Here is a 6,228-nt window from a genome sequence, read left to right as displayed (position 1 = left end):
AAGCAAAAAACACATAGAAAACAGAATATGTCAAAAACATAACAGTCTGTAGTAATCTGTAAACATCGTATACTTATGTAACTCCAAAAATTCTGAAAAATTAGTAAAACAGAGGCAATTCAGATATCAATCTTGTGTAGAAAAATCAGGATTTTATCATGCTTCTGTAATTTTTAAAAATTCTGGCAATGGGCGCAAAACTTTCTGTTTTTCATCAATGTCAAATCAACTATCACCGTAAGCCATCCCAAAGGTCTTACTTGGCTCAAACACTAGTTAAAACACCAAAACACAATTACTACAAAGGTAATAATGTGTATTTATTGCAAAACAGTAGCAAAAACCAAAAACATAAAAGTAAAATTGGGTTGCCTCCCAACAAGCGCTATTGTTTAACGCCCCTAGCTAGGCATAAACCATAGATCTAGGTATTGTTTTCTTTGGTATGATTTTCCATAGATGTGTTCTCGTTGGAATGTTTTGCAAAGATAACTTGGAACACATTATCCATAGAAATTTTGGCATTATTAAGCCGCACATCTACGTATCCCCTTTGATTTCCGGCTACAATCCAAAACGGGGATTTTCTTTTTGAGACTTTCATCAAAAAATTGATTATTTCCAAACAAATGTCTCAAATTATAGTCACTGTTGTAAAGAATCTCATCTATCACCGGTTTTTCATGGCTCATACCATAATGATCAAAAATTTCCCTAGCTTCACATTCTATGTGATCAAATTCATCTTAAGAACTTTGGTAGCTATCTTTTTAGCCTTAGGATCTTTTATAATGGGTAACTCATAAAACAATATTTGCAAGGTCGCATGAGTACGGGTAAATCTATTTTCAAATTTCAAAACTAGTGCTGAAATTGCTTCCGCATAAGTTTTAGCTCTTTTAAGTATGGGAATATCGTCGAGAGGCAAATTGCCTACACAATTGAAAAATTCTTGTATATGTTCTTTTCCCATAAAATTCCCTTGTCCCAAAACAAAAGTTTTAACATCAAGATTTCCTGAACGTCCAATTTGAGGAGTCAGGCCATCATCAGTTTCTGCCATACCCAAGTCACTAATGATGATATGTGCAAGCAAACAAAAGATTGGACGGAAAGAAGGGTCAATAAAAAGGAAAATATTTTTGTATTTTTCTGAAAACATTTTAGAAGTGGGGGAGAGGAAAATGAGAGGCAAATGGAAAATTATGTAATGCAAGAGATGAAAGTTTATGATGAGTACTTGGTAGGCTTGATGTAGATCTCCCCGGCAACGGCGCAAGAAATTATTCATGCTACTTCTTGAGCTTGCGTTGGTCTTTCCCTTCAAGAGGAAAGGGTGATGCAGCACAGTAGAGATAAGTATTTCCCTCAGTTGAGAACCAAGGTATCAATCCAGTAGAATATACAAGCAAGTCTCCAATCTATGCACCTGCACAAAAATTCAAACACTTGCAACCAACACGATAAGGGGTTGTTAGTCCCTTCACGTTCACTTGCAAAGGTGAGATCTGATAGAGATAGATATAAAATATTACTAAAACATAAAACAAAGTAAAAGTAAATAAATTGCAGAGAGATATTTTTGGGTTTTTTGGTTTATGGATATGAAAATATATGATGGAAAATAGATCCGGGGGACATAGGTTTCGCTAGAGGCTTCCCTCTTGAAGGAAAATAATACGGTGGGTGAACAAATTACTATCGAGCAATTGATAGAAAAGTGCAAAGTTACAACGATATCCAAGGCAATGATTATGAATATAGGCATCTGTCATGGGAAACCATGGCCACCTATGGGACCAAAGGCCCCTTGCTAGTTTGGCAGGGGGTGTCACATCACACAAAGAGCAGAGGAGCATGGTGCAGCACGTTAGAAATCACATGAGCAATTTTACCCAGGTTCAGGCCGCTGTGAGGCGTAAAACCCTACTCATGATTTGGTGGATTGATGGTGGAAGAATGGTGGTGGAGCATAGTACACCTGCCTGGTAGGGTTGCCCAAGGGCGGCCTGGCTACGCGCGTATGAATGCATGGGTATCCAACCTTCTAACCGTTGTTATGGTTGCCATGGGCCTCTTTTTATAGGTTATGGGGTCACCACAATGGCAAAGTAGTCATTATGCACTGATAAGATAGCAAACAGTGCTATCATAACTACCCCTATAGACTGACAGGGTGCATTAAATGGGTCGCTTAATGTCACATCATCGCTTGCCTGGCAAGCCTTGCCGGGCTGTTTTGCCAGCTTCACACCTGCGACGGGTGTTGTTCGTAGGTATTTCCTATAGAAAGAGGCTGCCATGTGGTGAATGGCTGCCACTTAGTCACTTTGCGGCTTGACACCGCATCGATTGACAATGTGGGTCATGGTGGAGTAATTGGGTGAGGTGGTTTTGCCTCCGCGAGTCCCGGCAGGCCCTGCCAGGATGTCTTGGACATTTTCTTCCGAGGGCGAGCCCGCCCGTGCCGAGCTCGCATGCCCGGCAAGGGAGACTTTTCTCCTGGTGGGATCTTGCTTCCCTGGCTCCATCTTGGTCCTCTTGATCTGCATGTTGGTCCTTCGAATATCTTGGTCTCTTTTGCTTTGGCATGGCCTGGTGCCGTAATCTCGTTCCCGTGCTTGTGCACAGTCCGGTCAATAGACCCAGGGTTTGTTGCATCGACAGAAGCCCCAGGGCCTGCCCTGAACATGCTGTCGAGCATCGTCGGGGTAGGCCCTAATAAGTGCACAGGCAGGGCGTGGAAGAGGCTGGTCTCTTGAGGTCTTCTTTGCTTCTTCATTAATCTTGAGTCTGGGCCAGTTTTCGGTTTCTCCGCGCGTCGTGTGTGACGTTACGGAAAAACTCAGATCCTGGTCCGGTGGATGCCCACGCCCCATGATTACGGGGTGGAAACTGCCATCCCACTCGCCCCTTGCTTCATGCGCACCCGCCATGTGTACTCCATGCATTAGGAGGGGTAGGTGGTGGATGCGGAGAGCACGGGGACGAGTGCCATGGTAGGAAATAAGGCGCCACTGGTTGGAGCAGAGGGTCGATCCTGACTCCCTGAACCACTTGGGGGAGCAGGGAGGCCACATTGGAGGAGCGGGGCGGCCGCTCTCAGTACGAGAGGCTAGCCCCATGCCCCATTATTTATATAAGAGGGAGGCAGGGGTGGTGCATTTTCATACACCCGCACTCCTTCTCCCCCCTCCACAATATTTCTTCACTCGCCATGGTGAGAGGAGGAGGGCATGGTGGTATTCCAGCGGCGGCGACAGGGGCTTCTTCTCGACAGCGTATTCCCCCTCCTCTAGATCCCGCAGTAGTGGAGCCCTCCATGAGAGGACGAGGGAGGGGCGAGGCCGAGGTCGCCGTGGTACCCGAGGAAGAGGAGGATGGGGTGGTGCCTTGGCCACGCCTCCACCGGCGGCTCTTCCTCCAATGGAAGGCCACGTCGGGGATCAGCCTCGAGAGTTCATTATCAGGTTGTACAAACCTCCGTGCTGTCATCTTCGCCTCCCTACTCCATTCGCACGGGAAATGGAGCTTGAACGGCCACGCGCTCTGAGGTTGCATATGAGGGGTTGTGGAAATGGAGGCATGTGGGTGGACGTTGACTTCCCAGCCCCTCATGTTATGTACCTCTGCAGTGGTTGGAAGACCTTTGCTCGTGACCACAGTTTCTCGGAGGGGAACGTTCTCCAGTTTAAATTAATGGAGAGCGGCCTGCTCTCCCTCAAGATCTTTGGGCGCTCAAAATCTCGCTTAGGGTGCTGCGTGGAGAGCTCGGCCGACAATGAAAGATCCTCCTCGAGCGAAAGCGACGAGGAGGACAGTGACATCGATGACGACCGCAGCAACTGGGAGGGCTATGACTCTGACTCCGGCTGGACGTCGCCTGCACCATCTTCATCAGGCGGCGGCACCATCATCTGCACCCGCATCTCCTTCTCGGCAATGTGATTTGCTAGGGAGTTGGATGCAGAGGTGGGGATGGTGCTTCCTGGCTTCCTCCAACAGCCTTCCAGCTGTACCCCGAGAGGCTTCCTCTCGGGCTACAGCCCCGTTAGCACTGCCGCGTCCTGATGGCCCTGGTGGTGGTGGTTGATGGGTCGCCTCCGCCATGCTCTCCATCGACGCGTTCGCCGATGTCCTCCTTCCCCCTCCAGGCTACCTCTCCTGGAGCCCGACGGGGGAGACTGGGTTCTTGCCCAGGTGCCCCTTTTGCCATCTTTGCCTTCTACTGCCCTGCCTAGGAGGAGAGGAACAAGAAAGGGCATTACAATGCATTTATCTGTTTTAAATCTTAAACTCGTCGACACTTGCCAAATTTTAAATTCAAATAATGTAATATCTCGAGTCCATGTTTGCATTCTGTAAGGTTTGTACTTGTATTATCAGCATATTAATGAAAAATATGAACCTTGCCGGGAACTCGCGCATGTATATGTCCATGTAGTGGTGGGATGCCTCTTTGGTTAAATAAACGAGAGTTTTCCCTGCCAGGCTATCCTGTCGTTACCCTTTTGATTTTCTTTGCCGGAGAACTGAGCCTACCGAGCAAAAAATAAAGGGACCAGCCCCCCGCAAACCTCTTCTCACCAAAGGCGACTGCGACCATCCTGGCCAAAGCAAGTTCGAGCCTAAGTTTCAAAGAGTGGCGAGGTTTTCTCATGCACAAGTTCTAGCTTACAAAACACTTATGGACAAGAGGTATAACTTATCTATTTTGGCTTGCCGGAGATCGCAGTGTTGATCCATCTCCCAACTCCTTTTAGAGGCCAAGTTCACGGCAGGAACCTACAGCTTCATGCAGATGGAAATGATGCAAGATGCAATCCTAACTATATGCATATGCAAATGCTTATGAAATGCTTATGCAATGCTCTTGGAATGATCATGCATGCATGCAACTTGGTTGCCCCCCCAGCACTTCGTTTATTTCTCTATTTTTCAGGTTCATCACCTGCCTTTGTACAAGGGGTTAGATGCAACTAAGGCAAAGGCCCGTACAAAAGGGTGGCTACCGGGCAGGGCCCGATAGCCGCCCCTTACGGATAGAACTTCCGGAGATGCTCGATATTCCATGAGTTTTGCAATTGAATGCCATCTCCAGTCTCCAGATGGACTATGCCAGGTCTGGTGACTCATACTGAACATGCCTAAGGACAAGGTCGCCTTCCTCAAAACACCGGGCATGAACCATGTGGCTGTGATAGTGATACAGGGCTTGCTGATAGCATGCAGCATGCATAGCAGCCCGGAGGCGGTTCTCATCGAGTAGCACAGCGTCATCACACCAGTGCTGATATTGCGCTACTTCATCGTAGGCAAGAACTCGAGGTGACCCATAAATGAGTTTCATGGGGATAACTGCTTCTGCCCCGTAGACTAGGGATAAGGGAGTCTGCCCGGTAGCTCGATTCGGTGTCGTTCTGAGGGACCAAAGAACAACCGGTAGCTCATCAATCCACCGCCTGCCTGCTTCTGCAGTGTATCAAAGGTTCTTGTCTTGAGTCCTCGCAGCACTTCAGTGTTCGCCCTCTTAGATTTCCCATTGCTTCTGGGATGTGCGACAGAGGCAAATGAGATCTTGCTTCCGAGGGTATGAACATATTGCATGAAGGCGTGGCTCATGAACTGGGTGCCGTTGTCGGTAATTGTCCTTGTCGGGACTCCAAAATGACACACCAATTCTTTCAAGAACTTGATAGCTGACTGAGCAATCACCTTTCTCACGGCAGCTTCTTCCGGCCACTTTGTAAACTTCTCGATAACAACGAACAATAATTCAAATCCCTCGATTGCTCGGGGGAAAGGGCCGAGGATATCGAGCCCCCAGACCGAAAATGGCCATGATAAAGGGATTGTTTAAAGAGCTTGGGCTGACAGGTGGATGTTCTTGGAATGGAACTGCCAGGCTTCACATTTGGTGACTATCTCAACCGCATCTTGGAGGGCTGTGGGCCAATGGAATCCTTGCCGAAATGCTTTCCCAACCAATGCCCTTGATCCAATGTGAGAGCCGCACATGCCTTCGTGTATCTTAGCCAATAGTTCCTTTCCTTCTTCCCGACAGATGCACTTCAATTTCACACCATTGGGGCTCCTTATGTACAGAGTGTCATCGACAAACTGATATATACTAGCCCGCCGGGCTACTCTTTCAGCTTCATCTTGGTCATCGGGAAGGTCTCCGGTTTGGAGAAAGTGGACTATGTGCCTTGCCCAAGTTGGAGCCTG

Source organism: Triticum aestivum, chromosome 3A, assembly GCF_018294505.1.
Source record: "Triticum aestivum cultivar Chinese Spring chromosome 3A, IWGSC CS RefSeq v2.1, whole genome shotgun sequence".
Lineage (NCBI taxonomy): Eukaryota > Viridiplantae > Streptophyta > Magnoliopsida > Poales > Poaceae > Triticum > Triticum aestivum.
Note: the sequence above shows the minus strand (reverse complement) of the source record.